Below are 22,524 nucleotides of genomic sequence, written 5' to 3'. Positions count from 1 at the left end.
CGAGTAAACCTGTCTATTAAGGTTACACATACACAATATCTTTTTCCTTCGGAAGTTATCAAAGGTCCAATTATGTCCAGATGAATTTCGTCAAATCTTTTTGAGGTTGGTACATACTCCCCAACTGGTTTATGCACATGTCTCTGTATTTTGGATCTTTGACAAGAGAGACAGTTTTTAGTGAATTCTTTGACATCTTTTTTCATTGAAGGCCATACGAACTTTTTTGTCACTAGATTTGCTGTAGCTCAAGCACCTGGATGACATAAGTTGTGGATTGACGAAAATATTACTTTTCGAAAACTCTTTGTGACATAAGGCCGTGGTTTTCCTGTAGAAATATCACAATATATTTCTTCATCAGTTCCGAAAACGGGTAATTTTTCAAAATTTAGATTAGTATTTGATTTTATGAGATTTTTGAGCTCTTCATCAATTTCTTGCTCCTTGCCTAGTGCACTAAAATCAATCGTTTCCGGAAGGACAACTTCTTCAACTCTTGATAGTGCGTCAGCTACTTCATTATCTACAACAGAAATGTGCTGTATATCAGTTGTAAATTGACTGATAAAATCTAGATGCCTCATTTGTCGCGGTGATGCTTTATCACCTTTCTGCAGAAATGCGTAAATTAGAGGACGGTGGTCAGTGTAAATGGTAAAATTATGTCCTTCTAAGAAATACTTGAAATGCTTTACAGCAGAATAGGCTGCTAATAGCTCTCTGTCATAGGTGCTATAGCGTGTTTGAGTGTCTGTCAACTTCTTGGAGAAAAAACTCAGTGGTTCCCAGACACCTGAAATATTTTGTTGCACCACACCACCAATAGCATGATCAGATGCATCGACCATTAAAGCAAATTTCGATTTTTGATCTGGATGCGCCAATAATGTGGCAGAGCATAGTTCTTTCTTACTATTTTCGAAAGCTTGATTCGTTTCTTCCATCCAATTTATTATTGATTTATCATTTTTCTGCTTTCCTTTGAGAAAACTGTTAAGTGTCGCCAATTTCTCAGCAGCATTCGGTAAGAATCTATGATAAAAATTTATAATACCAAGGTAACGACGCAGTTCTCTGATATTATTTGGCCTTTTATATTCAGCAATAATTTTTGTCCGGTCATCAGTTGGTTTGAGGCCTTTTTCTGAAATATGATGTCCCAAAAAATTAATGTTTGATTTTAAAAAGACGCATTTTTCTAAATTGATGACCAAACCAGCTTCTTGAAATCTTAGAAACACTTGTCTTAGATGTGAAAGATGTTCGTCTTCGGTTCTGGAAGCCACAAGTACATCATCAAGGTAGGCAAAGCAGAAATCTAATCCGCGAAGTACGGTATGGATGAATCTTTGGAAGGTTTGTGCGGCATTACGTAACCCGAAACTCATTCTTATGAATTCAAAGGAGCCAAATGGGGTACAGATTGCTGTTTTCTCAACGTCATTAGGTTCGACCGGTATCTGGTGATAAGCTCTGACTAAGTCCACTGTCGAAAATATTTTACAACCATGTAATTGGTTGTTGAAATCTTGAATATGTGGCAATGTATATCGATCAGGTATAGTGACAGCATTTAAATTTCGGTAATCACCGCATGGTCTGTAGCTTCCATTTTTCTTTGGTACCATGTGTAAAGGACTGGCCCAAGCGCTCTTTGATGGCCGACAGATTCCTTGCTCAATCATGTACTCAAATTCTTTTCGTGCAATTTTTAATCTATCGGGTGCCAAACGTCTAGGTTTTGAAAAAACTGGTGGACCAGTTGTTATAATATGATGGGTGACGTCATGTTTGATCTCTTTGACTGTCGAATGTTCTACAGTTATATCTTTGAATTCATTCAACAGTTGGTAAATTCTAGGATCAGTAGTTTTAGACGACACAGTAGTCAAATTAGTTGACGGAACATGGGCAAGTCGACCAAAGGATTTTAAAGATGTAGTAGGATCTATTAATTTTCTTTTTTTAATATCAACTAAAAGACCGTATTCTTTAAGAAAATCAGCACCTATTATTGCTTTAGAAACATCGGCAACAATGAAAGTCCAACAAAATTTTCTTCGTAAGCCCAGATCAAGGAAAAGTCGCTGTGTTCCAAATGTGTGCACTTGCGAAGCATTAGCAGCATATAAGTAAAATTTTGGATCAGGACTTTTTTTCTGTTTTGAAGAAACGGGTAAAACAGATACATCAGCTCCAGTATCGATAAGAAAATTTCGTTTACTAGAGTGATCATAAATAAAAAGGCGACTTGAATTCTGGCTACCATCGTCTTGCGCCGCCAACGATGGCCTAATTAGTTTTCCGATTTTTCGAAATCAGCAACAAATGAACAGGGTTTAGTGCATCTGGTTGACTTTTTACCAAAACGACGATGATACCAACAAATACCTTCTCTAGATTTTGATCGGTTCCTATAATTGGAACTTTGGCGATTAAAATGATTCTTATTTCTAGAGGTACTGCGTGATCTTCGCAGCTCACTAACTTCTTTAGAAAGTTCATTAATTTTGTCTAATATTGTTGATAAATTCAGACTTTCTGATTTAGTCGCTTCTGGATTTCTATTGGCAGAAAATTCGCCAACGCACTGGTACCTGCCGCAAGTTTCTAAAATTTTATCGCCCATTTCAGCCAGTTTATCAAGAGCTTCAGTGCTGACAGCTAAAATGGCTTGAACTTGTTGCGGCAATTGTTGTAACCAAAGTGGTTTTAAGACATTGTCATTTACTTTACCCATCGCCAAATTTCGCATTTCGCGTAGCAATTGACTAGGGCGCTTATCGCCAAGGTCTAGTTCGGAGAAGAGCTTTTTTAGTTGAACACTTTCGGAATCACTCAAACGAGCAATAAGTGCTTCCTTTAATGCGGTATATTGATTTTCTTCGGGAGGTGATAAAACTATATCACTTACCGTATTCAAAATTTTCTGTTCCAAGGCAGCAACGGTGATGTTGTACTTTGTAATTTCAGCCGAAACATTACTATTCTTAAATTGAGCTTCAATATGCGCAAACCATAATTTCGGAGTTTCATTCCAAAAAGGAGGAGGTTTTACTGAGACGCCTTCAATATATTTAGAAGTACTTGGATTATCGAGCTCTGTATCTCCAGTATTAGGCATAGCTTTTTCGAAGGTTGCAATTGAGTTATCAAAATCACGTCCGAAAGTCACCAGTGAAGCGTAATGAATGGTTTGAAGAATAAACACTTTAAATAATTAATATTTACATTTATTACAATTTATACATAATTCGTTTAGTTTAAGTGCGGCATCAAATATTTAAGATGCGAATAAGAACAGATATAATAATCGAACAACATTAAAAAGCAATTCCAAAAAGTAGGAATTAAAGTTGTAGTTAAAACAAACTTAAAGTTATTAAATAATTATAAAAACAATTAATGCAGAATATGATGTGTGTTGTCACGTCACTTCAATAGCACTACGATTATTTTCCTGGTAATTTCGCGCTGCTAAATTATGTTCAGCAATATGTCGTTGCTGATATCGCCTAAGATATTCACGGTGATCCATTTTTTTTATAAAAAAATATAAGTATTTTAAAGTAAACTCTGTTCAATATATTTCACACATTCAATACAAAATAAAAATCGCAACAAGATTTAGCTGGTAAGTTTAGTTGTAACACTTCTACAGACAGCATTATTAAAAATTATTACTTTTTCACATACATGCGTTCTCAATTTTGATTGGCTGTTTCGTGCGTTACTAACCAGAAGTCTTTAGTCATTGGCTATGTGTCATCATTCCACTCTCTTCTTATATTATATAAAGATATATATACATAGTTCGAAGAAGGAGGAAGGTCATTGTCGACAATAGGACAATCTTCGAATCAAGCGTTAGCCATAGTTTTAAATTGGACTCTAGACAATTCAATTTTTCAAAAATGATAATTTTAAAGATAAAATCAGTGATATTTGCTTGCTTATAGCTCTATTCAATCAAAAAAAGAAGTATATTGTGCGTACTTTATTATTTTTTTTTATTCGCTATATCAGATAAATCAACGAATGAGATCAACGAACAATATTAGCGTGGTAGAATTCCCGTCACTAAATTAATATTTCTAAAATTATCTAATACCACGTGTTTATTTTATTTATTGAATTTCTTATAAAATGTGTATTATAAAAGAATCATTGTTAAGTGAAATGAAAAAACAAAATAGTTATCTATTTTAAGGCAAAATTAATGGAAAAATGTTTCTAATATGCCTAGGCGAAACATGTTATCATTGACTGCAATGATTCTTAATTCAAGTAACATGTGCATATAGAAATAAAAGAAATAAGCTATGTACTAGAAGGCAGAATTAATGGAAAAATGTTTCTAATATGCCTAGGCGAAACATGTTATCATTGACTGCAATGATTCTTAATTCAAGTAACATGTGCATATCGAAATAAAAAGAAATAAGCTATGTACTAGAAGGCAGAATTAATGGTAAAACGGTACTTTTTTGTTTAGAGCAGGGGTTTCCAACTTACTTGCCGCAATTAAAAATACCAGTCAAATGGCGGGCCGCAAATTATTCAAAATTTTGTATACGACTCTTTTATGTTTGAAGGAACATTAAATATTACTGTCAGACTTCTAATAAGTTGTACAAAACAAAAGTATTGAATTACAAATTAAAATAAGAAGTAGATTTTACCTGAGAAATAAATTTTTTTGCATCGTTGGTTTCTCAGAAACAAAGAAATTAGGTATTTTTTTCAACGAAAGAAAAGTATTTTAAACACATATTGAGTTTTTATGAAAATTGCCCCCCAAAAAATGGCAACTAGTATATTTTAGTTTGAGTTCCACAAAAAAGGCTTCGAGTTCCGGATGTGGCCCACCAGTTGGTAGCCTTTGGTTTAGAGGTACCGTATAAAATATCCACACTATTATTGATGACAATGATGCTTAATTAATCTTTGTTAATTTAGTTTTATAAGCGTCGTTGAACAGCCGACCTAATTCCGGGTTTATGAATACCGATGTTCAACTCCGTAGCCTTGTCATTTTAAATCCAATCTAGAAGACAAGGGAACTCCTGGATCAGTACCCCCAGAGGCGTTGTAAGGAGAACTTTGAGGATTGTTTGGCGGCCCCTACAGATTTAACAAAAACTCATATGTTGAAGGGTTATGCAATGAGTATCAAATATACTAATGTGAGTATAAAGAATTATATTGATATATTTGGTGATTATTAAAACTGCACCCATATTAAGCAGTTTTATTCCCGATACTGTGAAAAGGGATATGTACCGTATTTAGTAGTGGTTTGTTCTAACTATCATGAGTTGGCTACGAGTCATGTCAGTGATGCTTCTATTCTGATGGAATGAACTGCGTCTTAATGTCATAACGTAAAGCACCCATACTAGAAGGTACTTTCAGAGAAGCAGGGGAGGAAAGCAGGGCGAAACTAATAATTCTTTGTCTTACCACTGACTAATTTGAAAAATCATGCAAACTAATGTGGATTTTATGTTAAAATGAAAACAATCCTACCCAGATATGAATGCATGTCCTGATTTACCCCTAAAAATGTCTTCAGTTTTGTGCAGGATTTCGTACCGTTGATTGATTCAGCCAGAGGGTGAGAAGAAATTTAATTCATTACAGAGCGACAATCATTTAGTTAAAAGGGAAATATTTAGAACGTTACTTCCAATTAAAAATTTCGTTACAAGAAAAAAATTTGGTTGCAGACTCGGGATTTTCAACAAAGCGACTGAATGCTGATTTTGGATCGAGTGTGAACTATCGTTTATTGCTGGATTCGACTGTACTTTATTTTTGTGCAATTCATTTGACATTCATAACTGCAACCGGGCATAGCGAAAAACCTTTAAATTGTTCTAAATAAGGGACTTGTTGAGAACAATCAGAGAAGATAACGACCCCGATGAACCAACCAAGGGGTGCCAACAAACGGAAAGATGACTTTGAGGAGGATCTTAACTCATTGTGATGGACCCTTTCAAATCGGAAACTCTTTGGTGGTGGCTAAGAATTTATCAGGGTGGATTTAGTATCCACCTTGGACTGGATTTTTCTATCCAAAGATCTTTAGCGACCTGTGTTTCGTATCTTAATTTAAAAAACTCAAGTAACAAATGTAAAATAAAAACTTGTCTTATAATTGTAACATCAAGAGAAAAATCTCTAAAAAAAGGCCTCTGGCTTGTAAAATCTGCATCTAACGGTTCGGAACAGAAGTATGGTCTGTCACACAGACGTCATTATGTAACAGCCTTCTTAGCTGTCTAATTCAGTAACCTTGTGAGTTTAAACCCAGCATTTGCTAACTCAAATCTTCGCTTTTTTGATAAACTAATACGCGTTACATGGGGAAGGAAACCCCGGGAACTTCTATCGGTTAGCCCGACGTTAAAGGGATTCAAACCCGTGCAACAACTGGGGCGTTGTAGCTTCCATGTACCAATAGCAAGATTCGAACCTGGGGCTACTCATTGGGGGAAGAGCTCCTTCGATTACTTTACCTGTAGTTATCCTTCGATTACTTACCCTCCTTCGATTAACTATAGATCTTTAAGAGATCTTAGAAATCGAGAGCTCCTTCGATTACTTTACCCTGTTAATAACGATAGATCTTGAAACACATTTTATCTCTTTATTCGTAGATTACTCATTATTTTTTAAATGTCTCCCACATAAGATTGATGCTTACAGAAAACACAAGAAAAATGATTTCATTTATGAAAAGGTAGAATCGAGTTAACACGTCTTATATATACTAGTGAATTGGAATTACAGTACTCCCCCACCAGATCTGTGGTGGAATTCGATGAACCACTAGTGGATTCATTGCCGTTTTGTATTAAGATCACCGTACTTTCGCCATCAGCTGTCATAAGTTCACGGCCGTGTTCGCTCCCGTGTTACCATTAGCGGTCGAGTGTATGCAGTGAGTATTCGAGACTGATGTCGCAGTAGCAAGTCAACTGTTCAAAGTGGACATTACATTGAAGTTCACATCATGTCCGAAGGTTATCCATGTGAGAGATAGTAGTTATTGACCTTCATCTATGAATCCTTCCTAGAGTAGAGTTAACATGTCTTATATACTAGTGAATCGGAATTGTATTTTTGTTGTGGTAGACACAGGGTTTTGTTTTGTTCTTATAAATCAATCTCCAGTGAGTCGACATGATTTACAAGAGGAGATATTTCAGGAATTTTTTTAATAATCTGACTTTACCTTGTCTAGTTAATTCCTTCCATACATCGAATGGAGGCAAAGTGTTGGCAGAAGGAGACTTTTTAAGCACCCTGTACATGTTCGAAATAACAATAAAATGTTCAGAAGATCCATTCGGATATAAAACCTCCAATTTTCTAATTGTTGCCACTCTTGTTGCAATGGCGTCAAAACTGAAAGAGCACAATAACACTGTACCACTACAAAAATACAATTCCAGTTTTCTGCAATATAAGACATGTTAGAACGATTGTAGGGTGGGGAACCTTTTCATAGATGAAGGTTGACATTGTCGATAGCTACCCTCACCACATTCATCTCAGGGCACGACTGAGGAGCCGATTCGAAAACTCTTCGCAGTACATATTTGGCTCTTATTAGACCAATCCTGGAATATGGTTATCCAGTTTATTGTTGTGCTTCTGAAACCCAACTTGAGAGGCTTGAACGGGTTCAGCTTAGTGCTGCGCGGATCATTACGGGTTTACGTAACAGCTGCCCCAGCGATATTGTCCTCTGTGAGGCTGACTTACAACCGCTCAGTTTTCGAAGAAAATCAATGCTTGTCAAATATTATAACAAACTACTCAGTTTTGATACTGGTAATCGAACGTCAGCTTTCCTTCAAAGTTGGAGAAATAACCAAAGGCTCAAGAGAAACACCCCTTTCAGTCTAGTGATCGGTGATAATTTGACTTCTGAAAATGTTGAGCCGCACTATCTGAACTCTTGTGTTGATCCAAGCGAGGGACTCCAGAGAGTGTAATTCCACCCATTTCTTCCTGTACATGTCAGCAAATCTTCTGACGTTCCTGAGTATCTGAGACAAATTGCTCTTGAATTAAACAACAGCATTCCGAGCGAGGCAACTCTTATTTATACAGATGGCAGTAGGAATGCCGATTCTTGTTCTGGCAGTGGTGTCTTCGTCAGATCCAATCACAACTCTTACCATATCAAGTTGAGAAATCCTGATCACTGCCCTGTCTTTCGCAGCGAACTGATCGCTATAGATGCTGGATTGCGCGCTGTGCTTACTTTTCCTGAATCAAATGACATCTGGATTTTGAGCGATAGTAGGAGTGCAATCCAGCACCTTTCGGATTGGCATGGGGTGGGTGACAGTGATGGAGTTTCAATTTTAAACAAGCTGAAGACCCTTTCTTTCTCCCATAATATACACTTGCAATGGATCCCATCTCATGTCGATGTTGAGGGTAATGAGATTGCAGACTCCTTGGCTAAGAGCGGAACTGATCTGCCCCTGCATTCTTCGGCATCTCTGACTTTCTCGGAGCTCCACTCCCGTTTTAACAGGCTTCGTGATCCTGTGGCCCCTCCTGTTCATCATTGGTATCAGTGCAACCGCCCAGGTGGCAGCCTGACCCTTCAGTGCAGTAGGCGGGATCAGACGGTTATATCAAGATTTCGAAGTGGTCACCTAAGAACTATGTTGTTCAGTAATGGTTCAAGAGTTTTCCCTGTTTGCACTAAGTGTAACGACCAACAAGCTACTCCGGAACATATACTTCAATGACTAAATATCTCTAAAGTGGACCTCTTTTCAGATCCACTTTTTGTTACAGACTTGCTCAGAGTCTCTGGAGTCATGAACTTGGTTTAGCTCCGCTAACCGTGTGGGCCAGCAACAACAACAACACATGGGTGACCTTCGGACGTGATGTGAACACGCCTCCCTTGACAGGAACTCCCACTTCGATCTGAACACGCCTACTCTTCGACAGATGGTTCACATTGAACAGTTGACTTGTGACATTATCCACCTCCCCGCACTGTTGCTACTCAGTCTCGATCACACACAAAGTTCAACATATTCACTCGACTGCTGATGGCAACACAGGGGCGACCACGGCCGTGAATTTAATACAGCTCTCACGATCAGCACTCAAAAGTACGGTGATCTTAATACAGCTCTCCCGGCTTCTCACAATGGTATCCGTTCATCGAATTCTAGCACAGATGTAATTCTGGTGGAAGAGTCTACCACTACTATAATACAATTCCCTAGTATAGAACGATTCTATGGTTGGGTACCTTTTCATAGTCGAGCCCTACAATGCTTCTCATAAGTGATCAATTTACTAATGGAATAGTGTTGAGGCGTAAAAAGTGAGTGATGAAATATTTACTTGGGAGGTATGTTCCATGTAGCACTCCAAAAGAACATCAGACGCTGAACTAAACTCAAAAGTTCCTTTTGTAGATCCATTCTCGACGATGTTATTTTTTTTTAAATAAACAAGTCATTTTAGATTTAAAAAAAAAAAACGATTTTTGTTGCAACGTTATCTCACTTCAGCGGCGTTTTTATCTGATAGGATTCATTTTAAAAGTATTCACATAAATAGATAACCCGTGTTAGCACTGTACAATGCGCAAAAGAAAATGCTTTGAATAAATCTAATGATTGAGTGTTCACGGACCTTACTTGAACCCTTACCAATTTGTTTAAAAAAAAATGCAAAAAATCAACCTATTTTTTTCTTTTATTTTACTAATAAATACGAGAACAAAACATAATTTGAAATTTTATGTGTAAAAAATGTACCATCAGTCCCAAAAGGTCAATGATGAGTTCACATTTTCATCATCTGATCTGTTTTACTCTATGTAAATTCATCCACCACAGAAAACAACAAATATTGGCAGATAATCATTATTTTTTGCTTTTCTTCCGACCGACGTGATCAAACAGTATAATAAATATTTGCAACATACCTGAGTAGTTAACTCGGGAAAACGCTAGAAACTCATTTCGATCACGTATAGGGTGATCCTAAAAGGCACTTTCTAACGAAGTAAGAAAATAAAGTCGAGAAACAACGTTAATTGTAGAAGAATCAGCAGCCGTAGAAGGATCACTAGTTCTATTCTTTTTCCTGCTCCGCTCGCTTCCGTGCTCTGTAATCACCGTAATATTGCGCATTTTTCCCTCTTGAACCAGTGGAAGTGCTTGTGGTTGCCTCGCCTTGGAAAATGTATTTGTATTAATAATGTATGTGAATGCGTCATAATGTAATTTCAGAAGAGAAACAATCAATTGATATTCACAAGAGACGTACCTTGACATAACCTTAAATCCGTCGCATTGTCCGTGGGATTGTTTTCACTCTTTTTTTACAATTGTTATCTACTAAGTTTGAAAATAAGAACTACTACCCTATTAAATTATATGTGTATCAAAACAAACTAGAAAAATATTTATAGAAAAACAATACTTTTATGCTAGTGAGAACCCAAACANAGTGAGAACCAAAACAATATGGAAATGAATGAGGGAAAACTGGATCCTACCACGTGATTTCCCGGCCAATAAAAATGTAGCGTTAAACGTTTAAACGCAACCTTGTTGGAAGTCGCATAAGAACTTCAAAAACAATTTTAGGTAAATCCATCCATTTCATTTAAATGTATAATATTGACTTCATAAAAAATGAGCCTCGGCTTTGGATGGATTTCTTAGCACATTCCTTATTACACGCCGCACTACGTAATTATCAGTTGATACAGCTTTATTGTTTTTTACTCAGCTGAAACCGGTTTGCACTTGTTTACGTATCAATAGGTTAAATTGCACGATTAGACGATCAATGAGACGACATAGACTAGTTATAATAATTAGATGCACTGCAGTACATACATGTGTTCGAGAGACCTATTTATTTTTAGCGTGACAATGTTAACCCATTGATACAAGTGTATCCGGGTAATAATCTAATCATATGGACTTTACGAAGGGAACCTTTTTTGAATACGCTGATCACCCGCAGTCTTGTGATCAGATATTAAAAGTCTCTTGTTCAGCAATTTATCATCCCTTGAACGAGTGGCGAATCAATTGTCTTTCGGGAATTGTATAGTGTTTGCCTTGGATTAAGTAAATGAGTAAGTTATTCTTAGAAAGATGATTTTTGGGCATTTCTTTTCAAAAATACTTCTAATGTTTTTACACTGTTTATTAACATTTCCTGCTTGAAACTTCCTTTATTAACCCCTTAACGATCGGTTAATTTTCAAGAAAACGGTCATAAAAGTGCCTATTTTTTGGCTTTTGCATTTGTATTACATATTTGATTAGTGTTGACATCTAGTTTAAAATAAGCTATCTACAATTACCTTAAAAATATCCTGGTATTGCCATCTGGTGTGTAAAATGTGAAATAAAATTTTTTCCGAGCAAAATAAATAAATTAGTTTTATTCTTATTGGCTACTGACACTCCACCCCATCAATATCACGGGAGCGAGAAATAGAGGGTGAAACCGTCATTTTCAAGGTTTAATTCAATAGAGAAAAATATGAGGTGATTCCAGGGACGTCGCAACAACCTGTTAAAGAACTAAATTTTGCTCCACCAAACTTTTTTTGATTAAAATAAAATTTTTGTACATAATCCGTTTATGATGCTTGCAAACTGAAGGCTAACTTGCTAAAATATCAAGTTTGAAAATTAGCCATCTATTTTTGTACTTAAGCCTACCATTATATTTTATTCCCTTATTTAAGAATGATAAAAAGAGGAAAACAATTCAGTATGGAATCTTGTTTAAATTGTATACTAAGCCTATATAGTTTTATTCCTTCTTAAAAATTATTACAATGTTTGGGGATAACCTGGTGGGTGGGGCCCATGTCCAAGAGTTCGATCCTCGCCTGCCGAAGATAATAAATGGTGACATACGTTACATCTGTCGAGTCCTCCATGTTCCCGTAACAACCTCTGGGGATCTGGGAGTCTTCTGGATTGGTCCAAAATGACAAGGCCACGAGCATTAGTTATCGTAAACCCAAAATTGGGTCGGTTGTTCAACGGCAGTTATAAAAAAATAAAAACGTATGAGATTATTTATCAATTAAACGGCTTTTACAGGTTACTGCTGTCATCGAAAAATAGATCATTTCTTTTTTTTTTATTATTTGAGGAGTACACAAATTTCTAAACTCAATACGTTAAATAAGGGTATGATATTTTAGTAAAGAAAAATATTTCTACGGAAAAAAAATTAAATGTGCAAACTGTTTTTTAAAGTTTATTGTATAAAATGTTATTTTAAACAAACTGGTGAATATTGTTCACCATTTGACAATCTTTTATAGTAATGGTGCGGCGCTTGGCGGTGTTTGGCTTGGGCCGTATAGGAGCCCTCCATTTAAAGAATCTACGCTGGAATCCTCGTTCGGAGATCATCTATTGCGTCGACGAATCTGTTGAGAGAATGGAATATATAAAACATCATCTGAAACTGAAGGAAACTCTATTCCTAAAACCCTCACAAGCAGATATCGTTTTTCAAGATGAAAGGTAATTTTCGATAAATATTTTCTGATTAAACATGTCTGTTTATTTTAGCGGGATTCCTCGGGGATGGCTGAAGAAAGTATAGTTTAGGCAGAAACTTTTGATCCCTTCATCATGTTTTCAATTTTTTGCCCCTTTTGAGACATTTCGCCAAACCTGGAGAACTTTTTATGCGAATTGAAAACTTTTTGCACACTAGGGTGTCTCAGTTTTCACTTTTTTGTTGAAGCGAAATGTAATACCTGTCAAAAGGGGCTGTTAATCTTCTTCAACGAACATAATTTTGTTTAAAAAGTTGAAATAGATGTATTAAGGCTTACATTCAAAGTTTAGCATTTGGAATAAACGGGCATTATAGTTCGTTCACCTGGAGTTGGGATCCACCTCCTCGGACGCAGAGTTCCTATCAGCGAGGAGAAACATCTCCGTGCTTGAAAATGAGACAACCCTTCATGCACGCCAAACGCAAACAATGAATTCTTTTTCAGTCACTTACTTCTCTTGATCATCTTCTATTATACCTTTCGCTAATTAAATATATTTTAAACTTAAAAACTGCTGTTTTCCCTGAGAAATGTCTCAAAAAAGGACAAACTATTCACTCAAAAGAGGCTATATATCATCCAATTTATGAAATATTTAATGTTAGAAAAATGCTCATAAAGATTGCGAAGTAAATATTTTTATCAGACAATTGCCAAATAGCAACTTTGTTCAGGATTGTTCACATACTTCTCCCAAAAATAGCGTTATAGTATCGTCGGATACTATGTGATGAAAACGGAGCCAAACCTATTTGTAAAAAAAAATCGACTGTTTCAAGAAGTTGGGAAAAAAATTATCAATTTATGACATACAACAGAAAGTTATTTTGATTTTTAAAAAAAGTAAAAGACCTAGTCAACGGCACTAAGTTGAACGTTTAACTGGTGGAAATATTGAATGATTATATCTCTATATTTAACTGACACCACTATTTTCGAAACCTAGCACTGTTATAAATCAAAAACTATTTGATGAAACAATGATTGTTTTTTTTTTCTTCACATTTCCAGAAAAATGACCGTTGACCCTTCCTTAAAATTTGAAATTATTTTCAAAGTCATTCAATTTCAAAATGTTTTTTTTTTCTGTCTTACAATTGAAAGAACAACATAGGAACTTCAAGGCAGATTTCGAAACAACTATTTTATTTCCATCGCTAAAATAAAGAAAAACTATGTAAAAACTCATTTATGAGAAAAACGATTTTGTTACATTATGTCGCTTATCATTATATAAAAATCTCATTTTTGTCGTTTATTTTTCTATTGTACCTAAAAGGTAAGAGAGTTAAAATTTTCCTTTCACTAAAACAAAAAAGAGAGAGAATCGACTGAATTTGTTTCTTATAGCCTTGAATCTGAAAGACAAGACCTGTTTAAGAAACCAAGGGACCTTCGAAAAGAATGTTTTTTAAGCAAATCTAATTTCCACAAAATGGAAATCACAAAAACCTGTCAAGTTTAGCCCAAAGGAGCTCTTTACTAAAGTATCATCAGCAGTGTAAAATTAACGAAGTATAACAACCCCTTGTTTATGGAAAAATTTGCCAAATGAACAATTCGGAACTTTAAGTAAGCATTTTAAAGATCTTGCTATTCTCAATAATAATCCGAAATAAAAAAGATAATTTTTTGGTAATACATATTTCTTATATTATGATGTGTTTTAATATGAACTATATATATTCTTACCATGGAAATTGATTTTTTTTGCGGCTTTTTCAGCGGAGAAAATAATTGATTTGAATATCATGAAATAGCATTACGTCAAATGACGTTCAAATTCGTTCATCTTATTTATTTTGTAAAAACATTGTTTTGCTTAATCTAATAACGTAAAGGAAGAGAAACAAACAATAATAAATAAATAAAAATTATAACTTATAGACAGTCTTTTAGTTCTTTGTATTATTTCGATAAATGTATTGTTTATTTGGCTTTTCAATCCGCACTTAAAACGAATATTCAGATGTACTGAAAAAGTTGCACAAAATAATATTAAAGCGAGTTTTCTCATGAGAAACAAATTAATTGAGTCACAAAGCATATTGTGAAATTATACTCATTTAAGAAATATATTTTTCCTTTTTTAATTGTTGATTCGAATCTCCGTTTCTACCCAGTTAACTCCCCGCAGCGTCTTAACGTTCGACACCAAGCGAGTGATTTACTAGAACTGATTGTTGACTGACAAGTCCCTTCCACTGAATTTCTTCGATTCAGCAATAGAAATGAATGTTAGATATTTCAATAAATATAAACTTTCCTTGAGAAACCTCATTTTTTTAAAATGTCTCTTACCTGGTTCTTCCACTCATTGCGAATAATATACGAAACGATAATTATGCTAATATTGTAAGTGTAGATGAGTCTAACGAAAATATTGACCCATGTAAGAAATAGGAGCTAAATCGGTAAAATGTCACAGTACTATTTTATTATTGGCCCTATAAAGGGTGTTCTTTTATTCCTCCCCAATGTTTCCATCTTTTGTTCAAAGAGAATTGCTATAGTTTGTCTAAAATAAGAACTTTTCCAAGTAGGGGTTGGGGAGAGAATGCACCATTCTTGTTTCCATAGCACCACACGGCGGTTCTTAACTTAGACACCATCAGTTATGTAATGCTTCAGCATCATGCTTTTTCCTACTCGTATCTTGATATTATTGAAGTTTGGGGTCTGTAAGGCCTTGAATGGCTGTTCACAAAATATATATTTTATTTTCTTAAGCATCGACTGCATCCTGCAATTAGTCTTGAAATCTCTCCATTCAGGTGAGTTTGTTTGTCTCTTTCAAAAAACAAATGGGGATTTCCAGTAGATCACCGAAGTGTGTATGGGATCACTTTGATCAGCCTCCGAAGGAAACGGGTCCTGCCAGTGATCAGGGCATCTTCGGGGATGTTTTCCAGCGCGACGGAAATACTCTAAGAAATTAAATTATAATAATTTAGTTTTGAGCTACTCTACGAAGTCATTTAAGATCATTTTTAAACAAGCTAACCTTTCCCTTAACACTAGATTGCCAAAGGAAGTCATTTTGACTGCTTTTTCATTTCAGTTAGAAAAACAATCATGACACAATTTCTTAGATTTTTGTACAACATATAATTTTTTTTATTGTTAATATTTACTAATAACTTGTTATATAACTGTAAATAATATAAAAAAATATTAAAAATTAATTTTTAACAAATTTTTTTTAGACATTATTTATTCTTTCACACTGCAGTCATTTTGACTGTTTTTGGGCGCTATAGGTATATACTAAGCTTCAGTCTTTTTAGTGTTAACCGCTACCCTTACCGAACAAAAAAAAATCAACATCTTTTTTTTAAATTTCATTTATAAATACGAGGAACTAAAATAAAACATAATGAGTTCCCTAGAAGAATAGGAAACTCATTGGTGTACCGTTATCGTATCGTTATTCCTTAAAATTTAAACATCGCGTTGTGTATTTCCTTCCTAACCTAAATTAATTATCCCCCAATTCTCCAACATGGGATACCTTACCTGTCTATCTGTAAAGTAAAAAATTAACACCCGCATCATACAGCAGGAAAACAAATACAGTTTAAGGTATTAAATTAAATAAAAGGTTTTATTCAATTAATTAAATAAGGATTAAGTCCTTAAGGGACTTAATTAAAAAATACGAAAAATAACACATTTAGAATAAATATGAAAAAAAGCTGTCCGATTGGACTGGCATCCCACAGGAAAAATGCACATCATCGATTACCACGGGTACTCCACACTAACATTACTGATACATTATCCTTTTCTTGTATCACATACATTTTCTTTTAGCCATCAGGTTTGGTAGATGAAATACTACCACTATAATGCCAGCCCACGTGTGTTTTTCTATCCGCCCGCTAACTCATGGTGCACACATTCTGGATATAGTCTTCAAGCACATAACAAGAAATATGCCTTACAATAGGGCAACTGATTTCACAACTCTTAAAAGAGTTCATCAACTCCTGTTCTCTCTACCATTGGGATAATCAACATTCTAACAGGAGCTTTACAACCACCTCCTCATCTCGTGAACATCAACAGAATCTCTCAAAAACATCAATTTTCATCATCTCACACAGTGGGTTGCCACCATACAGTACATGTGTATAATTTAAATTTGCAATCAAAAAGTGAAATATATAAAATTAAAGGCATACATAATACTTATTCTTAGTTAAAATTATAATATTGAACAATAAAACTTAATTATTACATTTATATAAAAATATTAAAAGTTTAGAAAAAAGGTTTATTTTTACTGTCATTAGTATAAATTTTTAAGTCTCATGCTGCCACCTATTGGCACAAAGATTAAAAAAACTGTAAAGGAACTTTATCAGTACATTGGAACATTCTCAGCGGAGAACTTTTTGACGGAACACATTTGCGTTACTCGGAGAGCTGAAACCTCCCACAGCTCCCCTAAAGGTAAATGTTTTCTCCTACATTATCCGTCTACCACGTGGAATATTTTTTACGTCAACACTCTGGTCGATGAAAGCTGGAAGAAGAATTAGTATCGCTGGTATTCAAATCACCTCATTGTGAGGCTCTAAGCCATCAGTATTATAGAATGTGTTTTTGGAAACTGACGCTACTAACCGCAAAAGTTAAAAATCACAATTTGAATAATTGCACAAAAGTTAAAAATCACAACTGGCTGTTGATACTACTCATTATTAACTGTTAACTTTGCAAAACATAGCCAACAGAAAAGTATGTTATCGTAAATTTTCATGGCTAGATTTGTTTTTAATAAAATTTTTTGAAATTTTCGTTTGTTGCAAGATATTTCGCATGAGAACACGTTCACCGTACTCCTGGGGGTACGCGTACCACACTTTGGGGGACACTGTACTAATATAATGCTTGATATAATATATCGTCTCGTTTAATCCATTGATACAGGAACAGGTGCAAACCGGTTTCAGTCGCGTCAAGACAATAAAGTATCACCTGTTTACGTAGAGTGCGTCTAATAGTATGGCCAGGCACAGAACACAGAAGATCCTGTCCAGGGTCAGCTCTTTACAGCAGACGAAAATCCCATTGACCTCCCCATCCAAAAAATATGGTCTTCATAAAATAAATTTCTTAATGGTCGCAATAAAAATCAACTGGTCTTAGCGAAAATAAATTTTTGGAATAAGCTAAATGAATACCAAAAGGGTTAAAATCATAATAATGTTTCAATAGGTAAAGTTGTGTTTTGTGAGAAACCTTTGGCTACAAGTGAAGAAGGCATAAGGAGATGTTTGGAAGCAGCGAAAAAATCATCTCTGCCAATATTATGTGGGTTCAACAGGTAATATGTTTTATTCCGAGCTTCATGAGATCAAAAAACACTTATAGGTGCACCTCCTATTTTGTCTCTTGTGTTGGGACAAGAAGTTGGTAAAGCTAAAAAATGAGTCAACACGCAAAAATAATATGTTTCTTTTCAATTCAGTGTAAAAACCTCATTTGTCTAGATTTCTCTCCTACTCTGAATTCACATAGTGAATCTATGGAATAAATAAAAATTATTTTCAGTTTCATAATAGACCTTCACAATGGAAGTAAGCTAATTTTAGAAGAAGTTTCCTAATAGATATCCAAGAGTTAGATTACAACCGGTGGCTGTCGATAACAAAGGAGTTTCTTCTGGATTCAAAATGACGTGAGTAGTCGTAATTGGGTTCGTATGTAAAATATAAAATAAAATAGAGATCAGACGTTTATTAAGTCTCATGATAAAATTTTCATAAACTTTTTTATTACCTTTAACGAAAAGTTTGGTTCAATTAGGAAACTAGTCACTCATTAAGGAAATTAGTCTCTTGTCCAACACAACAGCTGACCGACACCCTGTCAGAGAATTAAGAAGTACGATCGCCTCTAACAGCTATACTCTCGTATCAACATTTCATACTGTTTAAACAGGGTCCTTATCAGTCACTGAGCCCTGTGCATCCATAAAGATGCATTTTGGTCCACGTGCTCTACCGAAAAATCTCACATAGAGTGCAAAGATCTCGCAAATGTTCTGTGACCAGTCAGTGTGCTTCTATTAATTGCTGGGCAGGCATCATGCCCAGAACATCTAAAGACAGAGAGGTCATTTTCAACACTATACGACTCCCGAACACTCTCCAGATGAGAACAAGTCGCGATTTGCCGTCCACACGGACTCACTAAAAAGAGCCTGCCCCCAATCATCCTTTGATCAAGACAAGTGTTCTCAGCACCTGCAAGAACGTTCTTATTGTGGTTACAATTAAAGAAATGCAGACTAAGGCCACCTGCCTTAAGTCTCTGAGAGACTGTTATCCATAAAATAGATGTTTCTGTTACATTATACAAGTCGCGAGACGATGTCACGGACCTTTTGACTGGAAGTCTCAAATAACGGACCAGATCAGCTGTCTACTGTCTCTGTGTCCACATAGTAAACATCACACACTCTGAAGTCCTTACAACAATAGGCCCGCAACGAGTCTAGACGATGATGACCGGTCATACGAGGAGAAAAGGTAAACAAAGATTCTGCGATGTTAAACGTCCTGACGCTTTCGGCAAGCAAATGAGGTATTTCTGTACACACGCGATCACAGCGCCACTGTGTCTCAGAAGCGTTCGCGAAGAGTTTGCTATCATCTGTTGCCTTATTTGGGATTGGCTTTATTTATTTAATTCTTTTTTTGAGAAAATAAACCATTCTTCCCTTAAGTTGTTTTCATCAGTGTATAAAAATTACGAAATTTATCAGGTATTAAAAATTTATAGCGATCTACCACTTTTGGCCTGCATATCTAGGGCCTGAACCTCCAAAATGGAGCCCAAAATCTATAGTAATTAAACAATTAATTTTAAAAACAATTTCTAGCTAAAATTAGGATTACATGTTAGATAATATTTTCAAAGCTGATGACAACTAAAGCTGAAGATAAAATAAAGTATGGACATTTTTCCTTTAAAATAAATAATCACCGCTTTTTTTTGCTCATTTTTTTAAAACTGTTTCATAAAAAAAATTTGTGACTTCTTTTTATGTACCACGTACAATAAAATAAAACTGCAGAAAAAATTCCAAATCGATGTTTGGAATGTAGTAAATAACTTATATTTCATTTTTATTGAATTTTCGAAATTTTTAAGTGTAATGACACTGGAGTCGTCTTTTTATTTTGAGATGTAGCAAAGGAACCTAAATGTACCTCAACTTTGTTTTAAACAAACTTGGGAACACATAAGCAGAACTGAAAGTTGTTATTTTCAGACGTTTCGACCCGGGACTGCGGAGTCTGAAAGAGAGGGTGAGATCGGAAAAGTACACGTGATCAAAATGTGCTGCAGAGATTCCCCAAGATCTCCCATATTCTACTTGAAGACATCAGGTCAGTTTATCCTTTATTCAAAAAGTATTATTTTAAGCAAATTTAATGATTTTTAAAATGCATTTGGTGGAAATTCAAAGTCATCTAAGATTTTATTTTAAAAAAATTTAAAAAATTTAATGAGTATATTATAAATTTAATAATAATATTTAAATGAGTTAGATTTTAATTTATACGTGTAAAATTTAAACTTTGGGAAAATGTGACAAAATTCATGGAAATAGTGAAAGTTGAAAATATCCGGAAACTAAAAAAGAAATCAAAATTCAATGTTTGCATATAAAACGGAGTTTTAAATAATGTTAATTTTAAAGCTACTAAATTTATAGAAATTTTGTTTTTACTTTCAGAATTCGTAGTTATAATTTTTGTTTAAAGAAATAAGCATTTACAGTTGAAGAAATTTCCTCGAGAACTGCACATGCAGAGGTTTGCTTTTCTGCTAATGTAGAAGGTTTTTCAGAGACTTTTATAGGTGACTCATCTGAAGTCCTCTCGATATGTTTTCCAACTTCTGTTCATATTCAGATCTTTGTGAATTGATTGGATTTTTTGAGCCATATTTTTCACATGAGGTTTCCTTAGAAGCCATTAAATCATATTTAATAGTCTGCACTGCATCTAGGGAATCAATCTTAAGAGAGGTTCTATAGTCAGTGACAAGTGTATCCATTAAGTTGAATGCACTAATGGGCCATGGAAGCAGCTAAGGCTTTGACCAATTTAGCCAATGTAGGATACCTATAATCATTTGTGAAATCATTTTTTAAATTAAAACCTTTAGACCAATATTTATCAATTGTACACTTGACTTGATTTCCACTTTCATCAGACGTGTAGAGCATTTCTTTGGTGATATCAATATCACTCTGGTATAACCTTATTTCAGCTTCCACTTTTGACTTTTCATTATCACTAAAAATATGGGACATAAAAGATGATAATTTTTCAAAAGCTAATATTGTACTGGTTTTACCTCTTAGCTCTGGATCTAATGCTGTAAAACTAATTAGATATGAATTTTTAAGGGGAAATTTCTGTTTCATATGCTGTGCTGTATTAGTATAAGCTTTCATCAGAGAAATTTGGAATTCTTTTGCTATTGGATGATTTTTTGATAAATTCTTCAAGAGAGTGGAAGCTTCTGCACCAGTAAATATTACTTTGCTAGGTAGGTGGAATTCTGGATTTGTGACATCAACCTTTAATAAATCATTATAAGATGTGCACTCTATATTTTCTGGCTTCATAAAAAAAGAGAAAAATTTTGCCATTAATTTATAAATACTGGAATGTATTAAATGAAGCATTGGTTTTTTTGTTTCAAATAATTTAATATATGTGTTGAACTCTGGTAATACTGCTGAATATAATGCCATATGCAATAAAGTTTTGTTTTGAGTAACAAATAACCCATTTAGTCTTCTTTTTTTTCGAGCTAAAGCATCCTTTGTGAGTTGTTGGGAATGCAAGCAAGAATACACCCCTTCAACAATTTTTTTCTGAGCTGCAGAAATATTTCTTTTATTGTATACAGTTTCAACATAAGAAAAATAATCCCCTTTATCAGTTTTATCCAAGTAGTGAAAATAAAATGCAATAAGAGCATCCCACAGATCTTTGATTCTTTCTAAATCACAGAAAATGTACACCCACCTATGGTCTGGTCTCTTCAAGGGCTTAAGTTTTTTAATGGCAAAAGGATTCACAGATTTTGAAAAAATTTTCTCTTTTACTGCAGTTTTTCATATCAAAATAGATGACATCAAACAAATCTTCAAAGTATCTATCAAAACATGAGGCAAATTTTTTTGCACAGTTATTAGCTGTGTGACATGTGTCACCATCAATATCTAATAAGTGGGGTGCTTTGATCGTAGTCTGGTTTCAACACCCTTTTTTTTCCACGCATGGTGTTACATGAGTCCATTAATACACTAATTAAGTTTGCCCATGGAATATTATTATCTTCAATAGTATTAACAACTGCTTCAAAAACAGCTTCTGAATTGCAAGATTCCATCTTTAGAGATGCAAAATAATGAACTACAACTTCATTTTGATTGTTGTCATAAAACTGCACCAGTATTGCCAGTATACTTTCTTGAGCATTGCTAGTACTTTCATCCAAATTTATATATAAAGTATTTCATTAATAAAATGATTAAAAAAAACTAAATAATTTTTAAATGCAAATACAATGAGTATTGAAGCTAAAAAAAATTTGTCAGAAGTAAATTATTATATTGTCTCTACACTCATAATATTTAACAAATCTGTGACAATTAAAATTTTTTACATCAATTGTTTTAAATCAAATCATTAAAAGATGAATTGAAGTATTTTTGAATGAAAAATCTTAAAAACATAAGATTTTTTGCTGCATTTAAAATATTGAAACCCCCTCTCTTCATACTTATTTAAAATCTTGCCTCTAAATATTATTAAGTTATTTCCTAAAACAAAATAAGAGCACTGAAAATTTTGAAGGTACAACAATAAAATGCAATA

The 22,524-nt window shown here is 34.5% G+C and overlaps 1 long non-coding RNA gene and 1 pseudogene across 2 annotated transcripts; one reads left to right on the top strand and one right to left on the bottom strand.

The window, feature by feature from the left end:
• The first annotated feature begins 11,079 nt into the window (after positions 1–11,079).
• Positions 11,080–15,384, top strand: LOC107444112 (uncharacterized). Of its 2 annotated transcripts, none has more exons than XR_011637366.1 (3): positions 11,080–11,152; positions 12,365–12,569; positions 15,341–15,384. It is a non-coding gene; the product is annotated as an uncharacterized lncRNA (long non-coding RNA). The 2 variants fall into 2 exon arrangements; XR_011637365.1 differs by lacking the exon at positions 15,341–15,384 and adding an exon at positions 13,961–14,167.
• Positions 15,385–20,372: 4,988 nt separating this feature from the next.
• On the bottom strand, positions 20,373–21,726 carry LOC139426122 (uncharacterized; annotated as a pseudogene).
• Between the last annotated feature and the right edge of the window lie 798 nt (positions 21,727–22,524).

This window comes from Parasteatoda tepidariorum, chromosome 7, assembly GCF_043381705.1.
Source record: "Parasteatoda tepidariorum isolate YZ-2023 chromosome 7, CAS_Ptep_4.0, whole genome shotgun sequence".
Lineage (NCBI taxonomy): Eukaryota > Metazoa > Arthropoda > Arachnida > Araneae > Theridiidae > Parasteatoda > Parasteatoda tepidariorum.
The sequence above is the reverse complement of the archived record's forward strand: the minus strand, read 5'-3'. Positions and strand labels throughout refer to the sequence as shown.